Source organism: Molossus molossus, unplaced genomic scaffold (genome assembly GCF_014108415.1).
Source record: "Molossus molossus isolate mMolMol1 unplaced genomic scaffold, mMolMol1.p scaffold_m16_p_13, whole genome shotgun sequence".
Classification (NCBI taxonomy): Eukaryota; Metazoa; Chordata; class Mammalia; order Chiroptera; family Molossidae; genus Molossus; species Molossus molossus.
Window position 1 is genome coordinate 22,611,900 of NW_023425348.1, and position 23,535 is coordinate 22,635,434.

General features: G+C 35.2%; 1 protein-coding gene across 1 annotated transcript in view; it reads right to left on the bottom strand.

Annotated features, from left to right (window-relative positions):
• CNTN5 (contactin 5) overlaps positions 1-8,825 on the bottom strand; it is a 900,389-nt gene extending 891,564 nt beyond the window's left edge. Inside the window, exon 1 of the mRNA XM_036258335.1 lies at positions 8,711-8,825. The gene's annotated coding sequence lies outside the window, so the exon portion shown is untranslated. The remainder of the gene's footprint in view (positions 1-8,710) is intronic.
• Between the last annotated feature and the right edge of the window lie 14,710 nt (positions 8,826-23,535).

Below are 23,535 nucleotides of genomic sequence, written 5' to 3' on the forward strand. Positions count from 1 at the left end.
GTAGGATCTGCAGAGGTGCGAGAAGGTGGTGGGCTGGGAGCCCAATGACAGCAGCAGTCTTAGTTATGAGCAGTGCTCTTGGGGAATAAAGACCAAGCCCACTCCACAGCACAGAGAACCAAGACAGAGCACTAAAATAGCCACAGCCACTCACCTGGGGGCTACTGCAGAGGGAGGGCAGATTGAGCTGGAACTCTGTGAGGACACCCGGGATTTGGTGGGCACTCAGAGGTTTTGCTGAGTTGCAGCCACAAAGGACGGTGGCCAGTGTGCTCCTTCCCCGAGTTGTGGGGAAAAGCAGCAGTCCCTCTGCTCAGAGATTCAGCCTTTCCCAGGTAAGGCAAAGAAATAAAAATTGAGGCTCAGTAACAATCAGCAACTATCCCACCCTCTGGAAATCCTCTTAGGCAGAACACCAAGGCTACAGTCCAAGGCACTGAATAACTGAGATTACTAGCCACCAGGAAAAAGCTAAAGGATAAATGAACCATTCCTGGGCTTGCAAATATACCCAGCAAAGTAAGACTTGACAGTGGTGTTTAACGTGGGCCCACCCAGGCTCATCCGAACCCAGTAGAGGGAGCCACAAATAGCAGAACACCAATACCCACAGGGAAAATTTGGCAGGCTCCAAAACCCACTGAGATAGCCAAAATGGTGAAACAAAGAAACAAATCCCAAATGAAAGAACAAGAGAACTCTATCAAAGATAAGATCAATGAAATGCAGCTAAGAATATTAACAGAAGTAGAGTTCAGAGCCATGATCTTGAGGAAGCTCAACAGCATGAGTAAGGACATCAGCACATGCATAAAGATATAGAAACATTGAAAACCAACCAAGTGGAAATAAAAAATGACATAGCAGAAATTAAGAATACATTGGAAGGACTAAACAGCAGAGTAGAAGAAGCTGAGGACTGGATCAGAAGTGAATTAGAAGACAGGTTGAAAAAAATCAACCAATCAGAAAACCAAAAGAAAAAAAAAATAATTAAAAAACAGGAAGACAGCTTAAGAGAATTGTGGGACAACTGGAAATGTAATAACATTCACATCATAGGAGTCCCCGAAGCAGAAGAAAATGGGCAAGGGTTAGAGAATATATTTGAAGAAATAGTGACAGAAAACTTTCCTAACTTGGTGAAGGAAGAAGGCATTCAAGTTCAAAAGCACAGAGATCCCCAAGTAAGAAGAACCCAAACAGGCCCAAACCAAGACACATAGTAATTAAAATGCCAAAAATTAAAGACAAAGAGAGAATCCTAAAAGCAGTAAGGAATAAGCAACAGGTTACCTACAAAGGAAACCCCATAAGGCTCTCAGCTGACGTCTCAACAGGAACACTACAGGCCAGAAGGGAGTGGCATGAAGTAATCAAGGTCATGAAAAAAACAAGGATCTGAATCCAAGGCTATCATTCAAAATAGAAGGTCAAATAAATAGCTTTCCAGACCAAAAAAAAAAAAAAAAAAAAAGGCTAAGGGAACATATTAGCACCAAACGAGCAGTGCAAGATATCCTAAAAGAAATGCTGTACTTAGTAGAAGAAATAGGAAGAAAAATAGAATCACAACTAAACAACAATGGCAATAAATAAGTACATATAAATTATCACCTTAAATGAGAATGGTTTGAATGCTCCAATAGAAAGACACAGAGGAGCTGACTGGATAAGAAAGCATGACTGACATGTATGTTGTTTACAAGAGACTCACCTCACAACAAAAGACTCACATAGGTTGAAAGTAAAGGGTTTGAAAAATTTTTTTCAAGCAAATAGAAAGCAAAAAAAAAAAAAGCTGGGGTAGCAATACTCATATCTGATAAGGTAGATTTCAAGTAAAGAACATAATTAGAGACAAAGAAGGCCACTACATAATATTGAAAAGATCTGTCCAACAGGAAGATATAACCTTGGTAAACTTATATGCACCCAATATAGGAACACCAACATATATTAAAAATCCTTTGGAGAACTTGAAAGGAGAAATTGATAGCAATACAATCATAGTAGAGAACTTCAACACTCTACTGACTTCACTGGATAGATCTTCTAGAAAACAAAAAAACACAAACTCTAAATGAAGTGCTAGATCAAATGGATTTAGTAGATATCTACAGAGAATTATACCCCAAAACTGGAGAATTCACATTCTTCTCCAGTGCACATGGGACATTCTTATAGATAGCCCACATGTTAGGACACACACTAAGTCTCTACAAGTTTAAGAAGATTAAAATCATATCAAGCATCTTCTCAGATCACAATGGCATGAAACTAAAAATCAACTGCAACAAAACATGCAAAGAAATTTGAAAACATAAGGACTAAACAGCATGTTATTGAACAATGAATAAGTTACCATGGAGATCAAGAAAGAAATTAAAAACTTCCTGGAAACCAATGAAAATGAACACAGGACAACACAAAATCTATGAGATGCAGTAAAAGCAGTTCTCAGAGAGAAGTTCATAACACTATAGGCCTACCTCAAAAAGAAGAACAATTTCTAACAGAATATGTAACCTCACAACTTAAAAACTAGAAAGAAAACAAAACAAAACAAAAAAACCAGAGCAAGTAGAAGAAAGGAAATAGTAAGGATCAGAGCACAAATAAATGACATGGAGAACAAAAAAACAATTCAAAGGATCATTGAAACAAAGAGCTGGTTTTTTGAAAAGATAAACAAGATTGATTTAGCTAGACTCACCAAGAAACAAAGAGAGAGAACCGAAATACACAAAATCAGAAATGAAAAAGGAGAGATAATAAGTGACATCACAGAAATACAATGGATTATTAACAAATATTATGAACAATTATATGGCAACAAATTCGACACCTAAGCGAAATGGACCAATTTCTAGAAACACAAAGTCTTCCAAAACTGAATCAAAAAGAGATAGAAAACTTGAACAAACCAATAACAACCGAAGAAATTGAAGAGGTAATCAAGACTCTCCCAGCAAACAAAACCCCAGGCCTGGAGAGCTTAATGGGGGAATTTTACCGAACATTCAAAGAAGAACTAATACCTATTCTCCTCAAACTATTTCAAAACATTCAAGAAAAAGGAAGACTTTGAAACTCATTTTATAAGGCCAGCATAATTCTAATTCCAAAACCAGAAAATTACACTACAAAAAAGAAAAAGAAAACTACAGACCAATATCCCTGATGAACATAGATGCCAAAATCCTGAACAAAATACTAGCAAATCAAATCCAGCAATACATCAAAAAAATTATTCACCATGACCAAGTAGGATTCATCCCAGGATGCAAAGCTGGTAAAATATTTGCAAATCAATAAATGAACATAAACAAAATGAAGGATAAAAATCATATGATCATATGAATAGATGCTGAAAAAACATTATGACAAAATCCAGCATCCATTTCTGATAATAACACTCAGCAATCTGGGAAGAGAGGGATCATATCTCGACATAATAAATGCCATATGTGAAAGACCTACAGCCAACATCATACTCAATGGGCAAAAAATTAAAAGCATTTCTCTTAAGAACAGGAACAAGGCAAGGATGCCCACTTTTGCCACTTTTATTTCACATAGTACTGGAAGTCTTAGCCACAGCAATCAGACAGGAGGAAAAAAATAAAAGGGATCCAAATGGAAAAGGAGGAAGTGAAACTCTCATTATTTGCAGATGACATGATACTACATGTAGAAAACCCCAAAGACTCCATCAAAAATTTACTAGACTTAATAAATGAATTTGGAAAAGTAGCAGGATACAAAATTAAAGTCAAGAAATCAATGGTGTTCTTATACACCAATGATGAATGCACAGAAATAGAAACTAAATAAACAATCCCATTTACCATCGCAGCAAAAAAAAAAAAAAAATTAAGATACCTAGGAATAAACTTAACCAAAGAAATAAAGGACCTATTCACAGAAAACTACAGGTCATTGAAAAAAGAAATTGAGGAAGATATGAAAAAGTGGAAGCATATACCTTGTTCATGGATTGGAAGAATCAACATCATTAAAATGCCCATACTACCCAAAGCAATCTATAGATTCAATGCAATCCCCAACAAGGTACCAACGACATATTTCACAACACTAGAACAAACACTCCAAAAGTTTATATGGAACAAAAAAGAAAAGACCTCAAATAGCCACAGCAATCTTGAAAAAGAAGAACAAAGTAGGAGGAATCACATTACCAGATTTCAGGTTATACTACGAAGCCACTGTAATCAGAACAGCCTGGTAGTGGCACAAGAACAGATATATAGACCAGTGGAACAGAATAGAGAACCCAGAAGTGGACCCTAGACAATATGCTCAATTAATATTTGACAAAGTTGGCAAGAGCATATAGTGGAGTAAAGACAGCCTCTTTAATAAATGGTTGTGGGAAAAATGGACAGCTACATGCAAAAAATAAAAATAAAACTAGACCATCAACTTACACCCTACACAAGAATAAACTCATAATGGATAAAAAACTTAAATGTGAGTCATGAATTCATAAAAATCCTAGAAGAAACTGTAGGCAAGAAAATTTTAGACATCATACGCAGAATTTTCACTGATACATCACCTAAGGCAGCGGAAATAAAGGAGAAAATGAACACATGGGACTACATCAAACTCAAAAGCTTCTGCACAGCAAAAGATACAATCATCAAAATGGAAAGGCAACCCACTGTATGGGAGAGCATAATTGCCAATGATATAACAGATCAGGGGTTAATTTCCAATATATATAGAGTGCTATACAGCTCAACAAAAGGAAGACATAGAACTCAATTAAAAATGGGCAGAGGAACTAAACAGACACATCTCCAAACAGGACATACAAATGGCTAAGAGACATATGAAGAAATGCTCATCATCACTAATCATCAGAGAGATGCAAATTAAAACAACAATGAGGTATCACCTCACACCTGTCAGAATGGCTGCCATCAACAAATCATCAAACAACAAGTGTTGGTGAGGGTGTGGAGAAAAGGGTACTCTGGTACACTGTTGTTGGGAATGCAGACTGGTGCAGCCACTATGAAAAACAATACGTTGTTACCTCAAAAAATTAACAATTGAACTTCCATTTGACCCAGTGATTCCAGTTCTAGGAATGTACCCTAAGAAGGCTGAAACACCAATCAGAAGGAATATATGTACCCCCATGTTTGTAGCAGCACTCTTTACAATAGCTAAGATCTGGAAACAGCCCAAATGTCTATCAGTAGACGAATGGATAAAAAAAAGCAGTGGTACATATACACAATGGAGTACTATGCAACTTTAAGAAAGAATGTTTTCTTATCCTTTGAGACGACATGGGGGGATCTGAAATGTATTATCCTAAGTGAATCAAGCCAAGCAGAGAAAGACAAATATCACATGGTCTCACTTATTTGTGGAATATAATGAACATAACAGTCTGAGGAACGGGGTAGTCCTAGAGAGGTAGAAGTGGGGTACAAACTGACAATTCTCTGAAGAGGGGGGTGGGGGAGAGATAAACCACAGAACTTATATGCATGTATGTATGAACAATGGACATGGACAACAGGGTGGGGAGGGAGGAAGAGGGGGGAATAAGTGGGGGGAAAAGGAGAAACATCTGTAACAAAAATAAGTAAATAAATTTAAAAAAAAATAAATTGTACATTCCCATTTATTTGAACATACTATCCTTGAAGGACCATTGTAAACACTACAAATATTACAAATTGTTTCTAATATTCAGCAAAAACTATCTCCATGGAACACCCCTCCCCCATTCCTTTATGTTGTCAATTCAGGATACCACACTATAAACATTATAGGAAATAGCAGGGCTGTTAATATTCTAACACAATGTAACAACCTACATAAGCATAAAATTTTTTTTCTTTCTTTCCAATTTCTACAAAATTTTCAAGACCACTAAGGATCTAAATTAACTTTTCCAGTTTTGAGATTGGGAGAACACCCGACTCTTATTTCTTTCAGTTGTAGCACTCTGTAGTTGTATACATTAATACTAAGCAATAGAGGGTGGGTTTTTTTGCTTGTTTATTTCATCAAGTGATAAAAATCCTGCCAGTTCTGAAAATCTGTAAACCTAGAGCCACTTAGGTGCTTCTCTAATGGAACAAAGTTCTTTCTCTTGGAACTGAGCCAACACCTACTGGACAGAATTGTGTTAATTATTGAGTGAGCCATTTCATTCTCAGAGGCTGAACTAAGGACCCCTTTTAATATATGTTGCCTTTTATTATAGCAGGAATTTAGTTGATTGTGTCAAGATGAAACTGTCAGTGTCTCCATCAATGTTTTGAGTAGTTGTGGGAACAGATTAGGTACAAGTACATGAATGAAATGGAGTTTTATTTAAAGTGACACTGTGAATCCACTGTCACAAGATTCATCAATTCTAATTCACTTACATCTTTTTGAAGTGCTCAGTCTGTCTTGCTTGTCTCAACTGCTTCCTAGTTTACCCATATGCTTTTCAATTAGTTGGGCAGAGCAATAACAGGAGTGACATGACAAGGCTGAACTACACTCTGCCACACCTGCTTCTATAGGTTCCCTGTACTGTTAAGCAAGCTCTATATCCGCAACTAGAAATGTAGACTTATTAATAGGGTGACAAAAAGTCTCTTCTCAAAAATTAATTAGAGTTCTGTTGAACTACTTTAATTTAATATAATTCGTTGGTAATTGATAGAATGCACCAATTCACAGGTGGCAAAGACATTCACTCCATTCTATTTCCATCTGTTGATATGTCTAACCATACATTTAAATTGCATATCTGTCATCCATCTGGAAGTAAGCATTAGATCCCAAATCCTCTTACCTACAGCTGCTATGCTGTGTTCAGTTGTCTTTCTTTGAAAATGTCACAAGAACCATAAATAAACCAAAATTCAATTAAGGTGTCTACATATGATTTATTTCTGGTATTCACAGATATATGAAATATCTTCCAAAATGTATATACATTATTTCTAGACAGAATACAAATCATTATCTTAATTTTATTTTCTACATGTAACTTATTCTGAGATCACTATGATGGCAAAATTTGGCTTAAAAAACTAATATTAGAACATAGCAATGGATTAATTTATGGGGAACTCACTCTTTCCCATAGTTTGAGGATTCACTATCATACTGTCTACCTGCTTCCTTATGTGTTCTCTTCACTTGTTTTCTAGTCTTTGAGGAAATGTAAAATTTATGGGATTTTTTTCTCCACAAAATTAATTTAAGGATACCTGGTGCAGTTCGGGCTTTCAATGAAAATGACAAACTAGTATGATTTAATGTAATGAATAAAAGATACTTAAAATGTAAAAGTTTCTGCAGTGACCTTCCAGGGTCCGGGCATGATTAGTATAAAGTAAAATCACATTGGTCAAACCCTTGACTCTTACACTCTCCTACAGAACTGCTCGCAAATTTAGATTTAGTCACATTCCTTAACTCTAATTAAGACTGACAAAATAGAAAGCAAAGAACAGGCTGAGAAAAATACTTCCCAATATGTTGAATCAATTAACTTAAATTAACTTGACATATTAGAGGGCAGATATATGGCAGCCTTGGATTCGAGTGTGATATTGTCAATATTTTACAAATAATTAGAAGACAAATATAATTATATATCCAAAATTAATTGACATCCTTGGTTGATTATCTAAAATACAACATAAATATTCATGTAAGTAGCACACTGTGGGTTTAATTTAAGAAAATCTATGAATGCCCACTTAACTGTGAATATTAAACATCAAATTTTGTATTCTAAAATTTTTTTAATTTTATTTTATATCCTCACCCGAGGACATTTTTCCATTTTTTGTTCAGATAGAGAGGAAGGGAGAGGAAGCAAGAGAGAGAAACATCGACGTGAAAGGGACACATCGGGTGGCTGCCACCCAGACGACCAACCAGGGCCAGGGACAAACTGCAACTGAAGTACGCGCCCTTAGCGGGAACCGAACCCGGATCTCTCTGTACTGCAGGCCAACACTCTAACTGCTGAGCCAAACTGTCCAGGTGTATTCTAAAATATTTTAATGAATGTATTTAAAGGACTATTATTAAGGTATGCAATGGTCACTTTCACTCAAAATAGTTTGAATTTACATTTAATAATTTTGGTTGTTTTATAAGCACATAAGAGTGTGGAGCTGCTGAGAAAAGAGCATAAACGTCACTTTCATTTGGCAGATTCCCTATTAAGGTGGAATGACGCAAACTTTTATTGACCATAACTTCTGGCTTATACAATGGAATTGCCTTCAAACTGAAGCTGTCAAAAATTATAAACCCATTCACTAGCATTTTGTATGTTTATTGAGGAAGATATTATGAAACAGGAGACTACATAAGAGTATTGTTCCTCTTATTGTTTACAGCAAATTAACTCATATGTGTGCACTTGTCATTCTTATTATCAAATTAAAACTTTAGTAAAGAAAATATTTTACTGTTTTTCACCTTGATATTATTTCAAGAATATTTTTAGTGTTTGTGCGTAGTGACTCAATTAAGGTCTTTTTCAATTCAAAGATAAAACACTTATTTTGAGTATATAAAATTTAAGCTTTAATATATTGAGGTATTGTTCAGGATTTCCATAAATGAAACATATAGGTTTTATGTTCTTTACCCCTTCAACATTCTTTTCAATTTTAAAAGCAGATTAACAAAAGATAAACTATACCTGCTTTCTGAAACAGGGTCCAAATTGTGAACTTCAAAAAGGAACCGGTTTTTGTCAAGTTATCCTTTTACAGTAGTCATGCAAAAATGATGCTTAGTCGATTTTGAATGGCAATCATTTAAGGTCACCTATTAAGAAAAAAATATATTATTGTGATTACAATTGATCTTTTAAATAAAACCTATTCTTATTAAATATTTTATATCAAGTCTCTATTTAAACAGAAATTACTATGCTGTTATCCATATCAGCACATACAACAATTCTAATTAAATATATTTATGTAGTTGTTGTTTTCAGATATAATTTTTATTTTGTAATTTATATTTCATGATAAACATTAAAGAATATTATCCTAACTAAATTTTCATGGATTACTTAAAACATTTAACACATCATCCAGACAGAAAATAAAGGCATCTTTGGACTTAAACTATACATTAGATCAAATAACTTAATAGATATTTACAGAACATTCCATCCAACAGCTGTAGAATACAGATTCTTCTCATAGATACATAGAACATATTCCAGGATAGAAATATTTTAGGAAAAATGACTTAATGAATTTAAAAAAATATATTTTTCTTTATTGATTTTAGAGAGAGAGGAAGGGAGAGGGAGAGATGGAAATGTCGATGAGAGAGAACAATGATTGGCTGACTCCTGCATGCCTCCCACTGGGGATTGGGCCCACAACCTGGGCATGTGCCCTGACTGAAATTGAACCAGTGACCTCTTGGTGCATGGGTCAACGCTCAACCACTGAGCCACAATGGCTGGGAGATTTAATAAATTTTTGAAAGACTGAAATCACATCAAGTGTATTTTTACCATAATGTTAAACCTAGAAATCAATTACAAGAAGAAAATTGGAAAATTCATAAATATGTGACGATTACAGAATATGCTAGTGAATAAGCAAGGGGCAAAGAAGCAATCAAAAGATGAATAGAAAATATCTTTAAAATGGAAATGTAGCATATCAAAACTTTGGGTGTACAGCAGAAGGTGTTCAAAGAGAAAACAGCATAGCAAAAAAAGAAAAAAAATTAAAGTAAATTAAATTTTTAAAAAGCCCACATGAAGGAAAAAAAATCTGAAATAAACAACCTAACATTATATCTCAAAGAACTAGATAAAGAACAACTGAACCCATAATTAATAGAAAAAAGTGAAATAACAAAGGTCAGAGTGAAAATAAATAAAATACAGACTAAAAATAAAATAAAAAAACAACAACAATGAAACTAAGATCTGGTTCTTTGAAACAATAAACAAACACCACAAGCTTTTAGTGAGACTTACCAAGTAGAAAAGGGACAGAACTCAATTAAAATAAGAAATGAAAGAGGAGACAAAACAACCGATACCACACAAATACTAAAGTTCGTAACTGACTACTATGAATGATTTTACAAGAACAAATTGAAAACCTAGAAGAAATACCCTGGCTGGTGCTCAGTTGATGGTAGTGTTTCCAGGGTACCAGAGTCATGGGTTTGATTCCCGGTTAGGGCACATATCCAGGCTGTGGGTTTGATCCCTGGTTGGGAATATACTGAAGGCAGCTGATAGATGTTTATCACATTAATGTTTCTCTCTCTCTCTGTCTCCTTTCCTCTCTCTCACTAAAATCAATTTAAAAAAAAATCCTCAGGTGAGAATTTAAAAGTGAAAAACCTAGAAGAAATGGTTAATTTCCTAGAAACATACAATTCTACCAATACTGAATAATGAAGGTACAGAAAATATAAATATCTGTACCAGATATCAAATCAATAATAAAAATAATTTCCAGCAAAAAAATAGTCCAGGACAAAATGGCTACACTGGTGAAATCCACCAACTATTTAAAGACTGAACACTAGTCCTTCACAAACAATTCCAAAAAATAGAAGAGGTAGAAATACTTCAAAATTCATTTTACAAGGCCAGTATTACCCTGATATCAAATCTAAACAAGGACACAACAACAACAAAAATTATAGGCCAATATGCATGATGAACATACATGCAAAAATTATCAACAAAATATGAGTAAACAAAATTCACCAATTCATTAAAAGAATTATACAATGTGATCAAGTGGGATTTATTACAGGGATATAAGGATGATTCAACATTCACAAATTGATCAATGCGATACACCACATTAACAAAATGAAGAGTTATAACATGATTATGTGAATATATAAAGAGAAAGGATTTGACAAAATTCAAGATCCATTTATGGTAATTACTCTCAATATAGTGGAAATGAACCTCAAAATACTAAAGGCTGTATAAGACAAGCTAATATCATATTTAACAATAAATAGCTGAAAGTGAGACAATGCACATAAAAAGCTTACCAATATACCTGATATATATTGAACATTGAATGGATATGTCTAATTATTATCTGCCCACTTTATCAGTTAATAGAGCAAAATAAAAAAAAAATTATAATAAAATGGTGATGTAGATATGGTCTTTTTGTTTTTGAATGCTCCCAATTTTACATCTCAGAAGCAAAACTTTTAAGTCTTGTATTCTTAGGTTCATGCCTATATTTAAGACACTATGTTGGGGTGAAGAAACCACTTTATCTGAAGCCAAAGTCAGGTTTCCTCAGGCTTCTACCTACTCTTAGATTTTGAGCAAGTCATTTCGCATTTCTGAGCCAGTGCCTAAAATGGGGACAATAATGTCAGATCCCCTCTGTCTACTCAAATGATTGTAATAAAAAGGCTCAAGAAATAATAGATGAGAAAGTTCTTTTTAAATTCAGTTTTACATATGTCAGTTGCTATATCCCCAATCCTACCTTATGAAAAGTTATGACCTTTGCCAACCTATCTTTTTCTCTCCACTTCTTTTAAGAGTAGATCAAATTCCACCCAGAAATTCTAAGTGACTTGTTAAAAAAGGTGAGCTGTCTCATTATTCATAACCCTGCTTCACTCATTTTTGATCAACATAAATTTATCTTCAGTGGTTCTGCTGTTTTTTTATTTAATAAGGAATTTTTATTTTGTAAAAATAGTAAGTTCTTACAACAAGCCTAAAGTTATCAAAATCATGCAATCTACCTGGTATTTTCCTTTTCTCTTCTACATTCCTAGATTACTGTATGTATTTTCAATCATCTCCAATGCATGTATCTTCTTTATATTTCATCTCTTTTCTTATTTTTATCAGGCTGGAGAAAAACATTTTTGCAAAACCTACTTTAAAATTTTTCATTTCTAAAGTATGGATGACTAGGAATATATATAACTGAATTTAACATAAAAACATATAGCTAACCTATAAATTGATATTTAATCTTTATTAACAACATATTAACTCTAAGATAGTATCTAGCACCATTCCATGCTTCAAATGAACACTTGTCTACGTGAAGAGCATCTAATCATAATAAAATTTCTGTTCAGAATAGGCATGAAGTATTCTAGTTTTTTTGATAACTCCAGAAAGATTTAATTATTTTGTGTTCTTACAAATCTGAAATTTATTACATCTTTTATTAGCAGTACTGTCATGCATTAAGTGATATATTAATATCATATCCATTTATATCACCTCCTAAAGTCCTTCATGCACTCATGAAATCATCTCACCCAAAGTAAGAATTCTCTTGATGCAATTTTAAATCTACTTTAAAATATACACACAGATGACTGAATTTAACTAGGTAGCAACATAGTTAATACTTATTTATATAATGTACACTTTATTCAAAAATGAAGAAAATTTCTATTAAAAATATATATTAAGTATAAGAATTTTCAGAAACATAGAAACTAACAAAGATAAGTCTGACAGATCTGGAATGGATATATATAACAGCAGAACATTCCTATTTTTACCATCTCGCTGTTTGAGGACATTTCAACACTTCTGAAATGACCTCCTTCAGACATGAGAAAATTAGTCAACATGCTTTTCTGTCACATATTAGCCTTTCTACAGAGACTACCAAGGAAGGTACAAAACAAAATGCTAAACATCAGGGTCTGATTCTTCCTCAAATTTCATTGAAGTGGGTCACAATATAACTGTCAATAATAATAAAGCCACTCATGAATAATTTATACTACATTTGAAAGAGGAGAAAAATATGTAAGTTTACTATGTATGTTTTTTCTAATTGATGAAAATCCATTTTGTTTCTAATTGTTTATTTTTAAATCAAAGTAGTGATTTTCTTTCTTCAAATATTTGATAGTAGCTACTGAAAAAAAAATCATGAATCTATTCAAAGATGGTTCTATGAATTCACTTGTGAAAAACTAAGAGGCTCGAAGTCACTCCAGCAGTGTGCTGGGGTCAGCTCACTTGCAATAGCCAATTACAAAATATTCAGAAAGTTTCAAGCTCCTGTCAATGCTTGCATCCAGCCAAGGTGAGAGTACTTAAACTCTGAATCAGCAAACGCAGTAAATTAGAAAATTTTATATATACTTAACTGGTTTTCCAGCATACTACTGTTAATCACCAATCTAAAGTGTGAACACCAGGGCACCTATTAATAGCATATAAAGATTATAATCTCTTAGAGGAAGAAGGCACAGACATTGAAGTGCAGTCTCAGTTAATTATAAAAGTAGCTGAGCTCCAGATAGTTTTAATTCTCAAACCTAACAAATCTGTCACCCCCACATCAAAGATTTGGTTGGAAAGGAGTGGGATGCTGAGACATAATAAATACATCTTCTAAAACACTCCAAAAATATTAGATTCCCTCTGAACTTTCTGACATGACCCATTCCTTCTAGGTAAAAATATAGACAATGCATCCAAGATCAGAAATAATCAGAAGAATTATAAATTGGAACAGTTGTCGTCATTGTCTGTAAAGGATATCTGTTGATTCTATGTGATGTTATGCAAAGATGTGTCAGTGGAGGTATCGCTGACTTCAACATCTTCACCACTGTATCATCCTTATGCCTTTGGAGGGGCTTCAGTGGCCAGCTGACCAAGACAGGCAAAAGCCAAGCTTGAGTGAGAGCTTAGTCTCCTCATATGTGTTTGTATCCTGAAACTGAGCATATTACAATAGGCTGACTTTGAAGGATGTCTGCAGGGGGATGAGAGACATCTTTTAAGGGAAAGTGAACCTGGTCATCCAATTTTTGTTGAAAGAGAAATAGCCCAAAGTAAGAATATATAAAAGAATAGTAAACAGTGGTATATGGGTTGGCTCATTGGTCAGGGGCTGCAAGGAAAATGATTCAAAGGCTGATGTTATTGGCTAAATTGTGTTCCTCCAAAATGTATATATTGAAGCCCTAACCCCCAGTACTACAGAATGTAACAATATTTAGAGGTAAGTTCTTAACTAGGTGATTAAGTTAAAATGATGTCTTTAGGTAGGCCTTAATCCAAAATGACCCATATCTTTATAAAAAGAGAAAATATGGACACACAGGGAGACACACAAAATAGTGTTCACAAAGTGGCAACAATGGGAATACAGAGAAAGTGGACAAGGAGTGAGATTTCAGAAGAAATCAAACCTGGCAATGCCTTCATCCTCAACTTCTAGCATCCCGAATTATGAGAAAATTAATTTCTGTGTTTTAAGTTACCCAGTCTGGCAACTCTGGCAAACTATTCCAATTGTGGACAGGAATATGTGAAGAATAGACATAGATTTATATATAGGAATGATCATTGTAGCATCCATTAAAGAAGAAACACTAAACAAACCAGTAAACAGAATGGCTTGGTCAACTAAGTAAAACCCTGTTATCAGCTATTCTAATAGAAGCATGTGGACTAATGAACACACTGGCCATCTTGGCAGGGATAGTGGTTAGGCAGAGACCCAACAACATGGGAGATCCTTCAATATAGCTGATATATATACTCCTGCTGTAGAATTTCCAACCTGCCAGCAATAGAGATCAATACTGAGCCTATCCACTGCCCTCCATCAGTATGATCCTATTCCATGAGGACTTCAACCAACTATTTGGTGAAAAGTTGAATACATTGGCAACACTGATATCCTTACAACCTGGAAAGGAGAGGGTTTCCTCCCGACATGAATCAATCCATATTGTAGGTATAGATTTTGATTTCTTGCCCACTGGTCTTTAGCCAGCAACATTCTTGAGGAAGTTACTGAGTATCTGATCCATTTTCAAGAACTTGAATGTCAATTGCATGCAACCAATTGCTACATAATAACATAAGAGGTACATCAGTGGACACAATGGGATTATTCTTAATGGTATTTAAAAACATTTGTCTCCTACATGTATTTATTCAATTTCTCCTATTGGTTCTGTTTCTTCACAGAAACAGAACCAATAGGAGATATAATATGGCAAGGAATTTATCTCAAGTATAACACATGATAAGTCCCAAGATTTGGAATCAGCAAGCTGGAGACATAGGAGAGCTAGTGGTATAGTTCCACTTTGATTCTGAATGTCTGAGAACCAGGAGAGCCATTAATGCAATTCTAGACTGAAGGCTGGCAGGCTCAAGACCCACGAAAAGCCAATATTTCAGCTCAAGTCTGAAGGCAGGAAGGTGCTGACATCCCAACTTGAAGGTAGTTGAACGGAAGAAATTTCCTCTTACAGGAATGTCAGTCTTTTTGTTCTAGTCAGGCCTTCAATTGATTGAGGGGAGCCAATCACATTAGGGAGAACAATGGCCTTACTTACCCTTGGATTCAAAATTAATCTCATTCATAAACACTCTTACAGACATACTCAGAATAATGTCTGACCAAATGTCTGGGCATCCTGTGGTCCAGTCAACTAAGCATCAACTTTCTTACCACCACATTCTCCTTTAATTTTTGCCTTATTTCACTCATATACAACACAACCACATTCCTCAAAAGAGTTATCTGTATTTACTCCCTTCATGTTTACACCTCACATTCATTTATTTTCTCTTCCTCATTGATATTTACCATCATTTTCAATATTTCCTTTTTCTTTTCTTTTATTGACCCTTAATGGGATCATATTCCTCTCCAGTCTTTTAAGTATGGGATTCATCAAAGTTTAGTTCTGGTCTTCTTAAATTTCTATTTTACAATCTATTCCTAGGCAATCCAAGATGTCAATATACCACCTATACATGAACAATTTCCGCATTTATAACCCTTTCTTCTTTTGGATTTCTCAAAGTTGTGATAAAATTAACATGTGTAAGGTTGAAACCAGGAACTATATCCCTTTCCCTTCATCAACCCTCCTAATAAGATGACGAACACCTTAATCAATCATCATCTGGTGTTCTGTCTCAGTGAATGATTTCACCATCTTCCCAGCTACAAAACAAAATTCCTCTTATATCTCAGTCTTTCTCATCTTATAAATTCAATTGTTTAATATATAACAAATCATTTTTATTTGATCTCTATGTATGTTTTAGATCTCTGTCTTCTCCATTTCCATTACCACTTTATTTTTTTTATTTTATTTATTAATATGTTTTTTTGTTATAGATGTTTCTCCTTTTTCTCCCATTGACACCCTCCACCCCATCCCCACCACCCCATCCCCAGCTTTGTTGTCTATGTCCACTGGTCATACATACATGCATATAAGTTCTGTGGTTTATTTCTCCCCCCACCAACCCCCCTCCTCTGGGGCTTGTCAGTCTGTACCCCACCTCTATGTCTCTGGGACAATTTAGTTCATCAGTTTGTTTAGTTCATTATATTCCAGAAATAAGTGAGACCATGTGATATTTGTCTTTCTCTGCTTGGCTTGTTTCGCTTAGCATAATACTCTCCAGGTCCCTCCATGCCATCTCAAAGGATAAGAAATCTTTCTTTCTTACAGTTGCATAGTATTCCATTGTGTACATGTACAACAGCTTTTTTATCCACTAGTCTACTGATGGACACTTGGGCTGTTTCCAGATCTTAGCTATTGTAAATAGTGCTGCCATGAACATAGGGGTACATATATCCTTTCTGATTGGTGTTTCAGGGTTCTTAGGGTATATTTCTAAAAGTGGGAAAACTGGGTCAAATGGAAGTTCAATTTTTAATTTTTTGAGGTAACACCATATTGTTTTCCATAGTGGTTGCACCAGTCTGCATTCCCACCAGCAGTGTACCCGAGTCCCCTTTTCTCCACACTCTCGCCAACACTTGTTGTTTGATGATTTGTTGATGGTGGCCATTCTGACAGGTGTGAGGTGATACCTCATTGTTGTTTTAATTTGCATCTCTCTGATGATGAGTGATGTTGAGCATTTTCTCATATGTCTCTTGGCCATTTGTATGTCCTTTTTGGAGAGGTGTCTATTTATGTCCTCTGCCCATTTTTTGATTGGGTTCTATGTCTTCTTTTTGTTGAGCTGTATGAGCACTCTATATATATTTGAAATCAACCCCTTATCTGATATATCATTGGCAATTATGCTCTCCCAAATAGTGGGATCCCTTTCCATTTTGATGGCTGTTTCTTTTGCTGTGCAGAAGCTTTTTAGTTTGATGTAGTCCCATGTGTTCATTGTTTCCTCTGTTTCTCTTGCCTTAGGTGTGGCATCAGTGAAAATTCTATTGTGTATGATGTCTGAAATTTTGTTGCCTACAGTCTCTTCTAGAATTTTTATGGATTCACAAGTTACATTTAAGTCTTTTATCCATTTTGAGTTTATTCTTGTGTATAATGTAAGTTAGTGGTCTAGCTTCTTTTTTGCAAGTAGCTGTCTAATTTTCCCAACACCATTTATTGAAGAGACTGTCTTGACTCCACTATATGCTCTTGTCACCTTTGTCAAATATTAATTGAGCATACTGTCTTGGGTCAATTTCTGGGTCCTTTATTCTGTTCCACTGATCTATCTGCCTGTTCTTGTGCCAGTACCAGGCTGTTTTGATTACAGTAGCTTTGTAGCATAACCTGAAATATGGTAATGTGGTCCCTCCTACTTTGTTCTTCTTTTTCAAGATTGCTATGGCTATTCAAGGTCTTTTTTGGTCCATTACCACTTTAAATGAGCATATTTTTTTGCATTTTCTACTGAGTTGGTCTCCCTGCATTTCACCATTATCCCACTTTAAAATGATTTTCATGCCTGGCTGGTGTGGCTCCATGGATTAAGTGTCCTATGGACTAAGAGGTCCTGGTTTGATTCCCAGTCAAGGCATGTGCCCAGGTTGTGGGCTCAATCCCTGGTAGGGGGCATGCAGGAGGCAACCAATCAATGTATCTCTCTCACATCAATATTTCTCTCTTCCTCTCTCTCTCTCTAAAAAATTCCATAGAAAAAACAAAACAAACAAACAGAAAGACACCATAAAATAATCTTCATGCTGTAGCCAGGATAATTCAAAATGTGTATCAAATAAATGGCTGGATATTAGTTGTTTTTTTGTTATTTATATGTTTCTGAATATATATATACATATATATATTCATAAAACTAGTTGATCTCAATAACACACATGCATAGTCATGTGTCATTTAAAAACAGGTATTAATTCTGAAAAATGCATCATTAGATGACTTCATCATTATGCAAAAATCATAGAGCATACTTACATAAGCCTGGATGGTATGTCCTGCTATATACCTAGGCTATATGGTTATTGCTTCTAGGCTACAAGTCTATACAGCATGTTATTATACAAAACATTTTGAGATAAAATCAAGCACAAGAGAAAATGATGCATTCAAGAGACTCAGTTAATATGAAATGTCCAAGGCTGTTGTCAGTGTAACATGACATATTGTTGTACAGGAAACTTTTTAAAAATAAGTAGAAAGAGTACACTTTTAAATAAAAATAAAAAGCAAAGTATAGGAAACACATAAACCCATAACATTATCAGGCATTATGTACTGTACATGTTGGTATGTGCTATACTGTTATGTGACTGACAGCACAGTAGGTCTGTTTACACCAGCACCACCACAAACATGTTGTGTGATGTTTTGTGCTACAATATTATAATGGCTATGATGTCTATAGGCGACAGGAATTTTTCAGCTCCATTTTAATCTAATGGGACCACTGTAGTATATGTGGTCCATCATTGACCAAATGTCATTAGGCAGTGCATGACTATAACTATTATTGTCTCATTATGTGCTATGCACTGTGCTAGTTATTAGAAACTCAAATGTGAGCCTGGCCAGTGTGGCTCAGTGGTTGAGTGTCAATCAGTTGGATTCCTGGTCAGGGCACATGGGTCAAATCCCCAGTGGGGGGCATGTAGGAGGCACCCAGTTGATGTTCTCTCTCATTGATGTTTCTATCTCTCTCTCCCTTCTTCTCTCTCTAAAATCAATAAAGAAAAATATTTTTAAAAATTCAAATGTGAGGATAAAGACGTGTCCTTAAGCAGATGCAGTGAAAGTACAAGCCTGTTGAACAGCCAAGTTCATGGTTGTGTGATAAGTGCCATAATAGAAGGGTCAGCCTGAAACTGTGGAATCACAGGGAGGGAACCCAGACCATTACTGAGCATCCAGGGAAGGCTTTCAGGTAGAGGTGACTTCCCAGCTGAAAAAAATAGCAGAATGTAATCAATCATGAAGGGCCACAGTTTTGGTCAGGAAGATAAGCTGAGTTATGTGATGAGACTTCTTGTTTTCTGCATTAAAGAACTTAGACTTGTTTTCCAGGTTGTTGTGAGAATTAAAAATAGTCTGTTGAATAAATACCAATGATAGCAGTTATTTACATTCTTATACACATATTAAGTATCACAGTTTGAAAACATTTCTGAATATATCAGGCCATTTAAACTTCAACCTACTTTTACTGATGTCAAGACAGATTTTTCCAAAGAGCCGATAGCCTACAGAAGGTTACAGAGCAAGTATATGTGAGAATCCAGACTAGCATAGTCCAATCCACTTTTTCTATAAACAAAATATAATATTATATCATTTTAAAATGGGCTTTACTGACATAATATTGTATAGAAAACTGTTCATATATTCAATTATTGCCAAATATTCTTATTTGTCTTTTAAAGATATTTAAAACTGTAACTTTTAATTTAAGTGTTAATTATATTGTAGCGAATCATTTATGACATGCAGTCAATTTTTAATGATACCAGGTGGATCATCCTAATTCCAGATTAACTATATCCCACTGACACAATTTCTTCCCCACCCTGCTGCCACCTGTCTGGTACCAAACCCACTCAGCTGTGGAAACTGACAGCTGGTTCTTCAGAGGGGAGTGGTGGGAGCAGAAGTCAGGTGAAAATGACTCATTAGCAATGAAATGGAAAAAATGTGCAGACTTCCCTGCGGACATTTTGGATAATGCATAATTCTTTTTTTTCCTAAGGCTTCTCTCCCTCTCATTGCCCGACTGAGAGTTAATTACAAAAAATGTCCTTAATATTCAAAAAGTTTGTTTTTTTTTTTTTTTTAACTTCTAAGAGGTCATGTCATCATATTTAATTAGTTTATTTAGATTGCCTCAACATTATTTGAGGTTTCCATTTTAACCTGAATCACAGTATAAGTGCCTTAAAATATACATATTCTAATGTTCGGCTTTCTGAGCATGTCCAGGGATGTAGTATTAGAGAGAACCCTAACACTGAGAGTTGGCATACGTTCTAGTCACTCATTAACTACACAAAATCACATAGTTCTTTTTACTACACTGGACATCAAACTTCACATGAAGAAAACACATTTGTGGGCACAGTGATTGATTCATGCTTAATTATAGATTTATCTCTCACTTTCCTGTTTCCTTCAGCTTTATTTAGAGTCATTAATAGATACTTATGTTTCTCAACTATCTCATATTTCTGGATATCATACAGTTTAAAAGTCTTTTCATTGTGTATAGGGGATGTTTGAAATATCAATAAAAAAGTATTATACCGAAATTTTAAAATAGAGTTTTCAGAAAGAAGAGAGTTAACAAACTTATAAAATTCAAAGTACAGACTTTTTACTAAAATTTTGCTTATTTTATACAGCATCAGTGATTGAAACATTTAAAGGAAATTTTCTTATAATAAGTTAATTGTTATAGAGTGTCTCTTAAATGCTTTTTCAACTATGGAAAGTTAATTATGTTTAGCTAAAGAAATTTTCCCATTTCTAAAACCAAAATGGTAGCAACAGTAAAATAAAAAAAGAGTCTTAATATTTAAAAAAATCAGCTATCAGCGGATAGTGGCTCCCTGATAGTAAACAGCACCGTATGCTTTGGTTCTCAAGAGTTTGCTCAAATGTTAGTGACATACTGATTTGCCAAGAATAGCCCTGAACACACCAAGACAGACTGGGTAGAGTTTCAAGAACAAACTTCCCTAAAACCGCATCTCACCTTTTCTCGTTTGAGCCCTTTCCTCACAGGTGCGCACTTACCTCCTGACCTTTCCACTTGCCCACAGCACGAAGCTCTACCACTCTTAGCAGCCACTAAACGTCACACTGTTACCTGTGTCACTATTAGTTAAGAATAGCATCTAACTTGAAAATAACTCGAATTTTTCTCCTTTAGTCCTGTTTGGCTTCCTCACTGAGGGGTCAAAGGGGCTGCCTGTAGCAAATAACCGAGCACAGAAACGGTCGTTGAAATATTTCATTTCATAACACTGTGAACTCCCAGGCCAACCTTGTTACTGCCATTAGTCACACATTTACCACATGTCTTCTATCTTGAGAAACTCTTATCTCCCCTAAGTCCAATGTCATGGAACAAAACTGCTTTTCAGACACCGCAGCAAAAATCTTCACAAAAGAGGGGCCAGGCTGAAGTCACTTTTTATAGACTTTATTCTCCAGGGTGCAGAGAACCTGTGAGAGCAACTACCGCTGAAAAAGGTCGTTGCTGCCTTTCTTCCACGGGCACTACAGCTGTTAGCACTTCTGGTGTCGAGGTACACATGTCGTGAAGGTACTGTCAGTAAAATAACACCCAGGAAAGCAGCCTCGCAGTCTGGCTGGCCGCCAGAGCCGTAATCATCTCGTTAGACTCTGCTTGGAGCTGGACATCTGTTATCACTGTTTCCTCCAATTGTTTTTAATTGATTTCCTTCACATCAATGGAATGAAAGTTGTTTTGTTTTTTGTTTTTTTTTGTTTTTTTTCCCTCTGTTGAAAGGTTTAATTTCAAAACTAAAGATTAACTGAGGTGTTTAGAATATTATGGTTCAGATTTCTGTAATTCATAAACATACATGGGAGGAAATGGCTTGAATTAAAACATGTTCTCCAATTCCCCACCCATGTGTGTGTCTTCTGTGGAGAAGAGATCCCATTTGAAAACAACAAATACATGAGAGATGTACAACATTTACATGTTTATTTTGATAACTCTGAGTTCTAATTAGAGAAGATTGATCATATATAGGTAGAAATAATCAATACATGAAGTATTTTCTCAGTCTTTAAGAAATTCTGGAATTTACTACAAAAAAGCATAAATAATTCTATTATATCCGCCTTTCTTAAAACTGTTTGATTTTAGTACAATGCCATAACAACTAAGTGGCAGTACAAAGATGCCTCTCTCTAGGGATGGGACTTCAGGGATATGAATATTGAAGAACCGCTTGGCATCATCAATTACTTTTTGATTTGTAGTTATCATCAGCCCTAAACTTGAATATGGTAATTTACTAACCTATTTGTCAGCATCTACAGTAGGATGCCTTTCGCCTTGGAGCAAAGCTCATGGACACTTTTCTGGGGACATCTGCATCCAGAGCACATAATTAGAAAACAGGAATGGCCTCTCTTGAAAAAAAAAAAAAAAGGCATATGCTCCATTTATCATCCAATTAAAAGGACAAATATCATTGGCATTACTTTCCCAGCTCCAAATTTCATATTTATACACACATATGCACACATTCCCACGAGGTTACATAAATTAACTTCCTTCCCTCTTATTTGTATAATTCTATCAAAACAGCTTTGCTACATTTATAGTAGACTCATAATTAAAAGAAATTAGTATGAAAAAACAACTGGCTTACTGTTTATGTTCAATCAGTACAGTCCCCTTCACTCTTAATTGTCAACACCAGTGACCCACTTCTAGCCTTTATCTTCCAAACCTATAGGTGTCTAACCAGTACACATATATGATTACCATATGGGCTCCTCAACCTCATTATTATGACACCCCCTATAAGTTTAACTTTTTAAAATACTACATATTATTCTTGTGGTTAGTTCATTCATGCAGTTACTTGGCAAAAGCAAAATGAAAACAAAATATAAAGCATCATTTTCCTTGACGTTTGTTGATCTCAACTGTTTCATCTAATAATTTACTATATTCTGTGATTATAACCCAGAAATAATTGCCAAATCGGGACCCTCCTTGCCATCTTCAATGCTCATTTTTAACCTGTGCTTTTCTCTCTTGAGCAATGGCAACAACCATCTGACAGCTTTTCTTGTGCTTTTTCTCTCACTACCTTGATTTGTCTCGTCTTTTAAACTATAACCTGTTTGTTTCCTTACAAACAAAACTACAGTGCCAAGCTTATGAACAGAGGCATTTGTAGACCTCTCTCTGCCAAAATTAATGCTCAGAATCTTTAGCCTGATGCCATTTACAATCTACTTTTATCCAACTTCATTACCTGAACTCCTCACCAGACCCAATGCTTTCATACTTCCACAATGTAAAGTGAACGCTTCACTCACCCTGCCTGTAATAGACATCCACACTTTCTCCACCCTTTATCTTGCTACTCAAAGTGCTGTCTGCAGAACAGCAGCATCCATGTTACCCGGGAGACTGTTAGAAGTGCAGAATATCAGGATCACGCCAGTTCCACTGAGTCAGGGTCCCTAATTTTACAAAACCTCACCATTTACTGTACACGAAATGATTATCTCCTCTGAGAAGTC